This window comes from Micromys minutus, assembly GCF_963924665.1.
Source record: "Micromys minutus genome assembly, chromosome: 27".
Lineage (NCBI taxonomy): Eukaryota > Metazoa > Chordata > Mammalia > Rodentia > Muridae > Micromys > Micromys minutus.
Genome location: NC_137962.1, coordinates 7365569 through 7379789, shown reverse-complemented (window position 1 = coordinate 7379789; position 14221 = coordinate 7365569). Strand labels below are relative to the sequence as shown.

The window sequence follows — 14221 nt, the reverse complement described above, 5'->3', positions numbered from 1 at the left end:
AATGGATTTTTTTCCAGCTGTCGCATTTCCAATCAGATGGCTGTTCCATCAGGGCTGACCGAGTCCTCATTCCTTCTTTCTATGCCGTCAGCTCAAATGTCACCTCCTCCCCTCCAAGGAGCCTTCACTGACCATCCTCCTCAGCAGCTGTGCCCCTGGCTTCTATTTCTGTCATCCTGATTCTTTTCCACACTCACCAGGGCGTGAGCTGTGCTTTGTCCCCGTGCACACCTGGTTAGAGCATGGCTCTCGCCATCACAGAAGCACCTTGAGGGCAGGGCCGATTCTGCATCAGCCATCCCTGTACTCCTATGTCCAGCTAACTGACCGGCCCAGGCACTACGTGCCCACCTTCACGTCTCCATTCATCACACTGCAGACTGTGACTACTGGTATACCCCTCAGCTAAGTTGGCACTAGGTACTCTTGAGTGCCAAGTATTTGTACTGTAAGACTATGATTCGTTAAAACATTCTCTCCCTACTGGAGCTGAGAGAGTTACAAGGCGCAAGGAACTCGGTAAGAATCTTACATGACTCGGGAAGTTCCGTAAGGTCTGACTCAGGCGGCTCTTTTTCCTGGGGTTATATAAACAGCAAGCAATTGCTGAGGCAGAAGAGTCTCTTGGGAGGAGCTGCCTGCAAGATTCGTGGGGAACGCCGGTAATTTAGCTCTCCTGAGTCATCACCCACGCCTCTAAGTCCCCACCCACCCATCAGTGAGGCAGTGGTGCAGCCTTATGGGTCACCTACGCTCCTCCCAGAAGTAACCACAGCAAACGCATTGGTTCACCAACCTGGATGTGGGCACAATTCTATCTTTGGTCTCTTGTTGCTAAGAATACGAGAGACTGGGTATCTGGTGAAGAGACAGGTCCATGTAGGATAGGCAGGGACCAGGTTTCCTCGTGACAAGTTAGGCATGTGTCTTCAAGGGCTTTCTGTCATTTGGGCAAATTGACTCAAAAAAAAAAAATTATAACGCGGTAACAGTGGACCTGAGAGCTTCCCGCAGAGGGCCGGCACTGGGGGCATAGTGGGTCGGGCAGGGCTGAGCCTGGCCATTGGCCCTGTGGGGGCCAGGCAGGCAGACCGCAGGATGGGCTGCACCGTGAGCGCTGAGGACAAGTCGGGAACCTGTGGGAGGACAGAGAGAAGGCGGCAAGGGAGGTGAAGTTGCTTCTGTTAGGTGCTGGAGAATCGGGGAAGAGCACCATTGTCAAGCAGATGAAGATCATCCACAAAGATGGCTCCTCAGAGGAGCTCCGGTCAAGGCCATGGGCAGCCTGCAGATTGACTTTGCTGACCCTCACCATGCGGATGATGCCAGGCAGCTGTTTGCACTGTCATGTGCTGCTGAGCTTCCTGAAGACCTGTCCGGCGTCATCCGGAGGCTCTGGGTGTGCAAGCCTGCTTTGGCTGCTCACGGGAATACCAGCTCAGTGACTCAGCGCGTACTACCTGGATGGCCGGGAGCACATAGCACAGTGACTACATCCCTACGCAGCAGGATGTGCTTCGGACCCGTGTGAAGACCACAGGCATCTCGAAACATACTTCACCTTCCAGGACTAACCCTGCAGGATGTTTGATGTGGGCAGGCAGCGATCTGAGCGGAAGAAGTGGATCCACTGCTTCGAGGGTGTCACGGCCATCATCTTCCGTGTCGCCTTGAGCACCTATGACTTGGTGCTGGCTGAGGATGAGGAGATGAATCGCATACGAGAGAGCATGAAGCTGTTTGATAGCATCTGCAGTAACAAGTGATTCACAGACACCTCCATCATCCTCTTCCTCAACAAGGACCTGTTTGAACAGAAGATCACACACAGCCCTCTGACCATCTGTTTCCCTGAGTACACAGGGGCCAACAAGTATGACGAGGAAGCCAGCTACATCCAGAGCAAGGTTGAGGACCTGAATAAACGCAGACACCGTGGAGATTTCCAGGCACTTCAGTGCGCCACCGACACCAAGAACGTGCAGTCTGTGTTTGATGCTGTCACTCAAGAACAACCTGAAGGACTGTGGCCTCTTCTGAGGGGCAGTGGGCCTGACAGGATGGGTCACTGCCGACTCTGCTCCCCACTATCCATGAGGAAGATGGGGCAAGAAGACCAATGTCCCTGCCTGTTCCCCCAGCTGCTTCTCCCATCTTTTCTCTCTGTTCTCAGCTTCTCTGTCCCCTCCCTCGGCTCTAGCCTTGGGGGAGGGGTTGCCACAGGCCTACCTGTCTAAAACCCACCTTTGTCTGAGGTGCCGGGAGTGGCCATGGTACCTTCTTCCTGGCCTTTCTAACCATTGTCTTGTTCTGGGGTGAGCGGGGAGCGCATGCAGAGTTTCCCAACTCCTCCGGCCTAGACCCCTGGCTTTGTCCAACACCAGCCCTGACCCAAGTCCAACTGTTTACAGGGAGCCTCCTGCCTGCCCTACTCTCTGCCACTCGAAAGCCCCAAAGGAAAAAGCATGAGAAGCGTGAGAGATACCGCCATTCCTGGAGACAAAACCCACGTGCTCATTCTCGTAGCTTTAAAAAACGAAAAAGAAAGGAAAGAGCAAAAAAGGAAAACTGCAAATCTAGAAAACTTTTTAGAGACACCTATTTAAAACTGTCCAGCACCCTGTCCCCAGCTTCTTTCCAGTAACTCCGTACCTTGAGTGTGTCTGCGTGTTTACACCCATCACTTTTCTGGTGGCCCCTGCCCTGTCCTCCATGGAACTGGATTCCAAGGGCTGCTCCAGACAGCTACCAACGTCACTGGGGCCCTGCCCTGAAGCCCTGGGCCCAGGCTCCATTACCCTAAATGTAGCTCCTTAGCTCTAATCCAGGAACCGCCTCTACCTGCTGAGAGCCAGGCCCCTCACGCCCTTGCCCCAGGCCCAGGTCCTCCAGAATTGAACATTTCCTTGATTTTTTCACATGTTTTATGGAATTGTTCTCATGATTTAAAATAATAAACTGTAGAAAGAAAACACCAAAAAAAAATTATAATGCAAAAAAACAAATGCCTAATAGAACACATCACATTAAATATCTTTAAAATGTTTGTATTAATTCTTTGAGAATTTCTTACATTATATTTGCTTATAGGTATCAACTTCCCCCCAAATCCTTCCACATCCACCCCACATTACATAACCATCAAACTTTGTGTCCTCATCTTTTAAAAGTCCATCAAGTCTACTTTATGCCACCTACATACTTGTGGGTGTCTGCCCATCCAAGGTCATGGTAGAAGATGGGACTGAAACGCTCTAAGCACCGGGAGTGAGCAGTGGAAACAAAGCGGGGCATTCTGCACACAGCAGGGCGGTTGCACACCTGACCTCACAGAGATTGTGACAGGGTGCACAATGCCCATGGAAAACACCAAATATTTCAAAACATTGCCTATGATGGCTACCAAAAGTTGAACAGGTAGAGAAAATGTGGTAAACATGCATCACGAAACTTTATTGTGTCATGATGAATGAAACTATACTGTTCGCAGCAAAATGGATGGAACTAGAGATTAATGTGTTAAGTAAAATAAAACAGCCCCATTTTCACATCACGCAAAGATGTGAAAAGGAAGAGATGCATAAGAAGTGTAAAAGAGGTCACAACAGGATGATCAAGGCTCATTGTATGCACATATGGAAACAGCATGACACCCTTTTTAAAATAACATTTCAACCTACCCACTCAATTCTCATTTTATTCTTCCAATAGAAAGTGACTGATACCTGCCACCCCCAAGTACAGAGAATGTTGCGTCAAAATGCATACATAAATAGGGGGACAAGAAGGAGACAGCCACAAACACAGCTCTGGAGCAGACTTTCCTGTTGGACTGAACACAGAGGGTGAGATCTAAAGAACAAGAGCATTAGAGAAAATACTTTTCGACTGACAGCAACGTGGAATGTTCCAGCAACTAGAAGAAAGCCAGTAAGACAGAAGAAAGGCTTCAGGAGCACAGATGGAAATTCATCAAATACCCTTCAGAAGCCAAACCAGTTGTTCAAATGTGGAATCACTTCTAAACTGTTGGTAAATTTTAGCCTTATCTCACAGACTTAGCTCAGGAGCTCTCATGGTGGGCAAAATGCTCCATCAGCCAAGAGTTAATCTTGCTGGAGCAGTTAAATAGCTAGAACCCTGCAAGAGTTAGGGAACAGGAGGGGAAAGGGAGGAGATCATGGAAAGGAGCGAGGATCTTACCTAAAAAGATTGACAATAATACCCAAGCTCTTTGAACCCACAGGATGACTTCTGAATGGCTTTGCAGGCTTTAGCGTGGAGGATATACTAGAACCAGCTATAGATTCAGCTTCTAGTACAGAAAAATTGAGGTCTGAAAACCAGTTACAGAAGTGTTTATAAGCTAAATATGACAAGTGGGAAACACCAGGTGACTGCAATATTTGTATTTCAGCACTAAAGAAATGAGGTAGAGAAACCAGAATGCCAACTTTGATATCACGTCAAAGATGCCCACATCTCCTCATAAACTGATGAAACCATCAAAGTCTTCTAATAGCCTTCTATAAAGGGAACAATCAGGCTTTAGGTGCCTCCAGTAGACACTCAAAGTCTGCCTAGAAAGCTGTCTTTGCTAAAAATCAAATGTAAAAATAAAATTAAGAGAACTAAGGAATAGTTTGGGACAGGATGCTTCCTGTTTCTGCCTGTGCCAGAAGCTGACCCTGTGCCACAGCTCTCTATACTCAGACCCCGCTGAGACAGAGCTGGTCCCCAAATAGTGATGACACACAGGCTTATTGGAGGGTTAAGGCACTGTCAGAATCAGCCAGACCAGATAACATGAAAAATAAGCAGATGGCAAGAGGCAAGTTTAAGAACCTAAGCAACACAAACCAAGGCCACTTGGCATAATATAATCAGAACCCAGTTCCCCCACCACAGCAAGTCCTGGATACCCCAACATACCGGAAAAGCAAGTTCTGATTTAAATTACAACTCATGATAATGTTAGAGGACTTTTAAAAGGTCATCAATAACTCCCTTAAAGAAATACAGGACAATACAGGTAAACAGGTAGAAGCACTTAAAGAAGAAACACAAAAATCAACAAAACAGGTGAGGGAAATGAACAAAAACCATCCAGGATCTAAAAATGGAATTAGAAACAATAAAAAAATTACAAAGGCAGACAACCCTGAAGATAGAAAACCTAGGAAAGAGATGAGGAGTCATAGATACAAGCATCACCAACAGAATACAAGAGATAAAAGAGAGAATATCAGGAGCAGAAGATACCATAGAAAACATTGACAGAAATGTCAAAGAAAATGCAAAATGCAAAAAGCTCTTAACCCAAAACATCTAGGAAATCTATGACAAAATGAGAACAAACCTGAGGATAATAGGTATAGAAGAGAGTGAAGACTCCCAACTTAAAGGGCCATTAAATATCTTCAACAAAATTATAGAAGAAAACTTCCCTAACCTAGTGAAAGAGATACCCATAAACATACAAGAAACCTACAGAACTCCAAATAGATTGGATGAGAAAAAAAAATTTTACCCAACACATAATAGTCAAAAACACCAAATGCACAAAACAAAGAAAGAATATTAAAAGCAGAAAGGGAATAGGGTCAAGAAATCTCTAAAGGCAGACCTATTAAAATTACACCAGACTTCTCAACAGAGACTGTAAAAGATAGAAGATCCTGGGCAGATGTCATACAGATCCTAAGAGAACATAAATGCCAGCACAGGCTACTGTATCTAAAAAACTCACAATTAACATAGAGAAAACAAGATATTCTGGGAAAAGACCAAATTTACACAGTATCTTTCCAAAAATTTAGCCCTACAAAGAATAATAGATGGAAAACTCCAACACAGAAAGGAAAACTGCACCCTAGAAAAAGCAAGAACATAATCTTCTTTCAACTAACCCAAAAGAAGACAGCCACACGAACAGAATTTTACCTCTAACAACAAAAATAATAGGAAACATCAATCACTGCTCCCTAATATCTCTCAACATCAATGGACTCAATTTTCAAATAAAAGGACATAGTCTAACAGACTGGATATTTAAACAGAAGCCAGCATTTTGCTGCATATAGCAAACCCGTCTCAGTGTCAAAGATAGACACTACCTCAAAGGAAAAAACTAGGAAAAGACGCGCAAAGCAACTGGTCCCAAAAAATAAACTGGAGTACCCATTCTAATATTGAATAAAATCAACTTTCAACCAAAATTTATGAAAAAGATAAAGAAGGGCACATTATACACCTCAAAAGAAAAAACCACCAAGATGAAATCTCAATTTTGAATATCTATGTTCCAAAAGCAAGGGCACCTACATTCATAAAAGAAACCTTACTGAAACTCAAAACACACATTGCACTTCACACAATAGTAGGAGACCTCAACACCCCACTCTCATGAGTGAACAGATCATGGAAACAAAAACTAAATAGAGGCACAGTGAGACTAACAGAAGTTATGAACCAAATGAATTTAACAGATATCAATAGAACATTTCATCCTAAAACAAAAGAATATGCCTTCTTCTCCACACTTAATAGTACCTTCTCCAATACTAACCATATAATTGGTCACAAAATGCCAGAACAGATACAATTAGATTAAAATAATCCCATACATCCTATCAGATCACCATGGACTAAGACTGGTCTTCAATAACAACAAATACTACAGGAAACCCACATACACATGGAAGCTGAACAATGCTCTACTCAATGATAACTTGGTCAAGGAAGAAATAAAGAAAGAAATTAAATATTTTTTAGAATTCAATAAAAATGAAGGCACAACATACCCAAAATTATGGGACACAATGAAAGCAGTGCTAAGAGGGAAACTCGTAGCTCTGAGCACCTCCAAAAAGCAACTGGAGAGAGCATACACTAGCAGTTTGGCAGCTCACCTAAAAGATCTAGAAGAAAAAAAAAAAAGAAAAAGAAAGAATCAAATGCACCAAAGAGGAGTAGATGGTAGGAAATAATCAAACTTGGGATGAAATCAACCAAGTAGAAACAAAAAGAATTACACAAAGAATCAACAAAACCATGAGTTGTTTATTTGAGAAAATCAACAAGATTGATAAACCCTTAGCCAAACTAACCAGAGAGCACAGACACAGTATTCAAATTAGCAAAATCAGCAATGAAAGGGAGACATAACTGAAACTGAGGAAATTCAATAAATCATCAGATCCTCCTACAAAAGCCTGTATGCAACAAAACTGGAAACTCTGGATGAAATGGACAATTTTCTAGACAAATACCAGGTACCAAAGTTAAACTCAGAATAAAATAAACCATCTAAATAGTCTCATAGCCCCTAAAGAAATAAAAAGTCATCAAAAGTCTCCCAACCAGAAAAAGCCCAGGACCAATGACTTTAGTACAGAATTCCATCAGACCTTCATAGAAGACCTAATATCAATACTTTCCAATGACCCAGCCCACAGGGTCTTCAATGTAGACCTGAGGAAGGGAATTGACAAGTGAGGGACAAGAGACACAAAGGAGAGCAAGTCAAAAGTGCTGATTAAGTTCCCATTTATTATGTGCCAAAACTTTTTTTTTTAAAGAAAAATAGGGGGAATTACATGGGGAGGGAAACAATCCAAATGCAAGAGAATGTTCTGCCAAGGAGGATCTGTTGCCTAGGTGACCATTCTACTCAGCTAGCTACCTGACCAAAGTGAGATCATCTGATTGCTGGGAAAAGACCTCTATCTTGAGAAACAAAAACCTAGGCCTAGATCTATGCAAAATGGCATTACTCCAGCTAAGAAAATTTCTCAATTCTGTCAGCTCCCAGCACTCCAAACTATTCCAGAAAATAGAAACAGAAGGAACGCTACCCAATTTCTTTTATAAAGCCACAATTACACTTATACCTAAACCACACAAAGACCCTACAAAGAAAGAAAACTTTAGACCAATTTTCCTCATGAATATCAATGCAAAAATACTCAATAAAATCCTCACAAACCAAATCTAAGGACACATCAAATGATCATCCATCATGATCAAGTAAATTTCATCACATGGATGTAGGGATGGTTCAACATACAGAAATCCATCAACTTAATCCACTATATAAACAAACTCAAAGAAAAACCAACATTATCATCTCATTAGATGCTGAGAAAGCATTTCACAAAATTCAACACCCCTTCATGATAAAAGTCTTGGAAAGATCATGAATTCAAGGCCCATACCTAAACATAGTAAAAGCAATATAAAGCAAACCAGTAGCCAACATCAAAGTAAATGAAGAGAAACTTGAAGCTATCCCACTAAAATCAGGAACTAGATAAGGATGTCCACTGTCTCCCTGCCTATTCAATATAGTACTCAAAGTCCTAGCCAGAGCAATTAGACAAAAGGAGATCAATGGGGATACAAATTGGAAAGGAAGATGTCAAAATATCACTATTTGCATATAAGATAGCATACTTAAGTGACCCCCAAAAATTCCACCAGAGAACTTTTACAGCTGATAAACAACTTCTGCAAAGTGGCTGGATATACAATTAACTCAAACATATTAGTAGCCTTCCTCTACTGAATGAATAAATATCGTGAGAAAGAAATTATGGAAAAGATACCCTTCACAATAGTCACAAATAATATAAAATACCTTGGTGTGACTCAATCCAAGCAAGTTCTGTTTGACAAGAACTTCAAGTCTCTGAAGACTGAAATTGAAGAAGATATTAGAATATGGAAAGAGTTCCCATATTGGCAGGATTAATAGAGTAAAAATGAACATCTTGCCAAAAGCAATCTGTAGATTCAATGCAATCCCCATCAAAATTCCAATTCAATTTCTCATAAAGTTAGAAAGAACAATTTGCAAATTCATTTGGAATAACAAAAAACCTATGATAGGGAAAACTATTGTCAACAATAAAAGAACTTCTGGGGGAATCACCATCCCTGACCTCAAGCTTTATTGCACAGCAATAGTCATAAAAAACTGTATGATATTGGTTCAGAGACAGGCAGGTAGATCAATGGAACAGAATTGAATACCCAGCCAGAAATGAACCCACATTCCTATGGTTACTTGATCATTGACAAAGGAGCTAAAATCATCAAGTGGGGGAAAAAGAGCATTTTCAACAAATAGTGCTGGTCCAACTGGTGGTCAGCATGTAGAAGAATACAAATCAATCCACACTAATCTCCCTGTGCTAAGCTCAAGTCCAAATAGATCAAGGACCTCCACATAAAACCAGATACACTCAAACTAATAGAAGAGAAAGTGGAGAAGAGCCTTGAACACATTGGCACTCGGGAAAATTTCCTGAACAGAACACCAATAGCTAACGCTCTAAGATCAAGAACAGACAAATGGGACCTCATAAAATTGCAAAGCTTCTGTAAGCCAAAGGACACTCTCAAAAGGACAAAACAGCAACCAATAGATTGGGAAAAGATATTTACCAATCCTACATCTGATAGAAGGCTAATGTCCAATATATACAAAGAGCTCAAGAAGTTAAACTCCAGAGAATCAAGTAAACCTATTCAAAATGGGCGACAGAGCTAAACAAGGAATTCTCAACTGAGGAATATCAGCTGGATGAGAAGCACCTGAAGAAATGTTCATTATCCTCAGTCATCAGGGAAATGCATATCTAAACAAGCCTGAGATTCCATCTCACACCAGTCGGAATGGCTAAGATCAAAAATGCTCAGCTGACTGCAGATGCTGGTGAGAATGTGGAGAAAGAGGAGCATTCCTCTATTGTTGGTGAGATTGCAAGCTGGTACAACCACTCTGAAAATCAGTCTGGATGTTCCTCAGAAAAATGAACACAGTACTACCTGAGTACCAGCTATACCACTCTTGGGCATATATCCAAAAAATGCTCCAACTTGTTATAAGGACACATGTTCCACTATATTCATAGTAACCTTATTTATAATAGCCAGAAACTGGACAAAGAACCAGATAGTTCAACAGAGGAATAAATACAGAAAATGTAGTACATTTACAAAATGGAGTACTACTCAGATATTAAAAACAATGACTACAGAAAATTCTTAGGCAAATGGATGAATCTAGAAGAAATCCTCCTGAGTGAGGTAACCCAATTACAAAAAAAAAAAAAAAAAAAAAAACACCCATGGTATGCACTCACTGGCAAATGGATATTAACCCAAAAGCTTTGAATACCCAAGATATAATTCACAGACCACATGAAGCTCAAGAAGAAGCAAGACCAAAGTGCAGATGCTTCAGTCCTTCTTAGAAGGGGTACATAAATATTCACAGGAGGAAATATGGAGACAAAGTTTGAAGCAGAGACTGAAACAAAGGCCATCCAGAAACTGCCCCACCTAGAGATCCAGCCCATATACAGCCACCAAATTCAGCCAATATTGCTGATGCCAGGAAGTACTTGCTGACAGGAACCTGCCATAGTTGTCTCCTGAGAGGATCTGCCAGATCATGACAAATACAAAGGTGGATGCTCACAACCAAATATTGAAATAAGAACAGGATCCCCAGTGGAGGAGTTAGAGAAAGGATTGAAGGAGCTGAAGAGGTTTGCAACCCCATAAGAAAAACAATACCAACCAACCAGAGTTCCTAGGGACTAAACTATTATCCAAGGAGTACACATGGACGGACCCATGGCTCCAGCAACATATGTAGCAGAGGATGGACTTGTTGGGCATCAATGGGAAGAGAAGCTCTTGATCCTGCCAAGGCTTAATACCTCAGTGTAGGGGAATGTCAGGGTGGGGAGGCAGTAGGGCATGGGTGAGTGGGGGAGCACTCTCATGGAAGCAGGGGGAGGGGATGGAATAGGTTTTTTTAAAAAGTGAAACCTGGAAAGAAGATAACATTTGAAATGTAAATAAAATATATCTTAAATAAATACATAAATAAAAATATTGCTGGTGGAAAAAATTAAATTAAATTCAATCTCTAAACATTATATTTAAAATTTTATATTATGGTAGTTATACCAAGTATTGATTATTTTTGGAATAATTTATTTTGCTTAACTAGTTTAAATTTTTTCAAGTATGTAAAAGTACAAAGCAATGGGTTCCTTTGTGACTAATTTCAATGCTCTATAATCCACATGATATAATAAAGAAAAAATTTAACATAAGATACATTTTTAAATCTGCAAAAGCATCAGACTCTAGATACAACTATTCCTTACTCTTTTCAAAATTGTTACACTTAACATCTAAATAGTTTCTAACTCGTTTGCAACTCTTCTTGACCTACAGTTCAGTCTCCCCATGCCCAACCCCCATATTTAATTCCTGGCCCTCCCTCAACTTGGGCCTCCAGGAGTGAACCATTTTCCCAGGTGGGACCCTCACTCCAAACGCTGACCTCTTTAGAGGAGGCTCTGCATGACAGATCATCACCCTGTCCTGGCATCAGACACTGAGAACAGCATGTGAAAAAGCAGGGAGGATGTATTGTGGTGGTTTGAAAAGAAAATGGCTCCCATATGCTCAGGGAGTTGCACAGTAGGAGGTGTGATTGTGTTGGAGGGAGAGTGTCACTTGAGGTGGGCTCTGAGGTCTCAGTACTCAAGCCAGGCCCAGTGTGGCATTCTCTTCCTGCTGCCTGCCTCTCTCATGTAGAACTCTCTGCTCCTTTTCCAGCACCATGGTTGCCTGTATGCTACCTACCATGCTTCCTGCCATGATGATAGTGGACTGAGCCTCTGAAACTGTAAGCCAGCACCAATTAAGTGTCTTCCTTTATAAGAGTCGCTGTGGTCATAGAATCTCTTCACAGCAATAAAACCCTAAGTAAGACAGGCACAGAACATAAATGAAGCAAGTTCAGTTACTAGAGCTACAAAGCTGGAACTTCGTCCCATGATGAACAGCATCCTCATAGGCTTGTATCTTTAGGTGCCCCGAGTGTGTTTCTGGGAGCATTAGAACAGTAACTGGAGTCTTGTTCACCTCTAACTTTGCAGAAGGTTGTCAGAGAATATGGGTGTCTTACTCTGTCTTCCGTTAGTAAACATAACAACTGGGTGAGTCATTAAGGGGCTCTCCTCTTGACTCATGGATCCGGTCAAAAGTCTACAGGCAGCATCTTTTGCTGGCCTCCTTGTCTGGCAGGATAGCAGAATCCTAAGATGGAGAAGGTCTCTCATCAGTATGTGTGAGACCTAGCCAAACTGGCTTTCAGAACAACCCATTCTTAAAAGAAAAAAAAAAAAAAAAAAAAAAAAAAAAAAAAAAAACCATGAGATTCCTTAACCTGTTAACTCATCCAGTAAATGGATTAATCCATTAATCTTAAATATGTGTATTTTGAGACAAACTGCGTTCAAACCATAGCAATAAGCAATGGCTCTCCCTGCTTTCTCTGGTCCAGGGCAGAATTCCTACCAGGTGTGAAACGGTTTGCTGAAAGCTGCTCTTATGGTTTGGGGAGACCCCTGCCTGAGACCCATCTGTTTCTGCACGCCCTGTTGTTAGATCTCAGCACCAGACATATTGCAGGGCATCTGGCCAAACCCCACTGCCTGGCACACGAAGCACTTGCACATGATCAAGACTCAATAGGTATCAATTTAATTGACTCAAATGTATGTGTACCTACAAATACATATGTACGCATACATGTAAACCTATTTATAAAAAGATCCCTGCCAAAACAACATTTGGGAAACAGTGATATCCATTAAGAATCTAAAACAAGAAAAAAGTCAGCCCCACTAATTACCCTGGGAGAGGAAAGAACTGTCTCTGTCCCAAGAGAATACTGTCTGCTAAGAGACAGGAAGAATGTGAAAGTCCTAGCCAAACTAGCTTTTAGAAGCAGGCCCACCCTGGAGAAACGCATTAGGCTGTTAAACCATTAATCAAATAAGTAATCAATCCATTTGGGAGGACGAGCTATCTGAAGCCATGGTAGAATATTTAGGCCACAGTCTTGCTGATGTTTCTCTCAGTTGTGGCTGCTCTCTGTCCTGACATCTCTTCATCTGCCTGGTCCTTAGTGATGCTCCCAGGTTTCCAGCTCCACCCCTACACCCTCTCAGCACACACTGGTGACTTCTCACTCCCTGATGAGTTCTGAGATTCCCATGGGCTTGGTGCTGAGTATGCTCATATCCCTGTACCAGGCAGACTTGGTTGGCATCACTGTTACCGGCACCTCCAGAAGCAATTTTTAAAAGGAAAGATTTCCTTTGGCTCATGGTTTCAGAAGTTTCACCCCACATCTGCCTAACTCTCACACTTACGCAGGGCACCCCAGTGGCAAACACTTGAAAGAAAAAGTCTTTTTTGACAGCCGGGAAGCAGAGAGAAAGGAGGTAGGGGAGAGGAAGAGAATGAGAGAAGGGGAAGAGGAGAGAGAGAGGAATCAAGTCCCATTTTTCTAAGGCACATGGAGTGACATACATCCAACTAGTGCCAACCTCTTTCTACTACCTCTCAGTAATCTCTTGTCATCAGATTATGAAGCCATCAAAGGATTAATCCACTGGTTAGGTCTGAACCCTCAGAACTCAGTCACTTCCCAACAATATTTTAGCTGCCAATCAACCAAGCCCCCAGCATGAGACTTGGGTAGCTTCTCCTAGTCAAACTATAATAAGCCCAGACCATAAACCCTGACCCATTCCTCAGAGCCTCACTAATATCTCTACAGCTGTTCGTGGTCATCTCCAAGAAGGAAGTCTTCATGTGGCCCAGTTCTCGCCTTGGGAGACCTACTCTAGTGTACCATCTTTTGAGATGACTCTGGCCTCACATAGCTTCTTCGCCTTCTGTTTCTGGGGCTCTATGTCACTTGAGAATGAGTTCTGCATCCACCAAGATCATAGGGAAGTGACGTACCTCCCCTATTCAGATAAAGTCAACTGGAGGAGACCAAAGGCACCACTGCTAATACCCTGAAACAAATAGGAGCAGCCAAAGGTTTAGCACTTCTGGGGGATACCAGTAGGTGTAGTAAGAAATCTGGAATTTTGGTTCCTCTGGAAAAAGAAAACATAGAAATATTGTAATAATATGTTTTTCATTTTAATCCCCAGGTATGGGGCTGCTTCAGACTGTCTTCAGCAACTGACTATGATTTGCCTTGATCTCTAACAGAGATGTGGGTTTGCCAGCCACAAATACTTTCTGCGATTGTGTGACCTTTAGAATTCTGGGAACTTTTCAGAGACTGGGCCAGCTCAGCAAGCCCTTGGACATCAGCACTGTCCCACAT

The 14221-nt window shown here is 42.3% G+C and overlaps 1 pseudogene across 1 annotated transcript; it reads left to right on the top strand.

The window, feature by feature from the left end:
* The first annotated feature begins 1098 nt into the window (after window positions 1–1098).
* LOC308438299 (guanine nucleotide-binding protein G(i) subunit alpha-2-like) lies at window positions 1099–2040 on the top strand (annotated as a pseudogene). The gene has a single exon. The product of its transcript is annotated as a guanine nucleotide-binding protein G(i) subunit alpha-2-like (transcript).
* Window positions 2041–14221: the final 12181 nt, after the last annotated feature.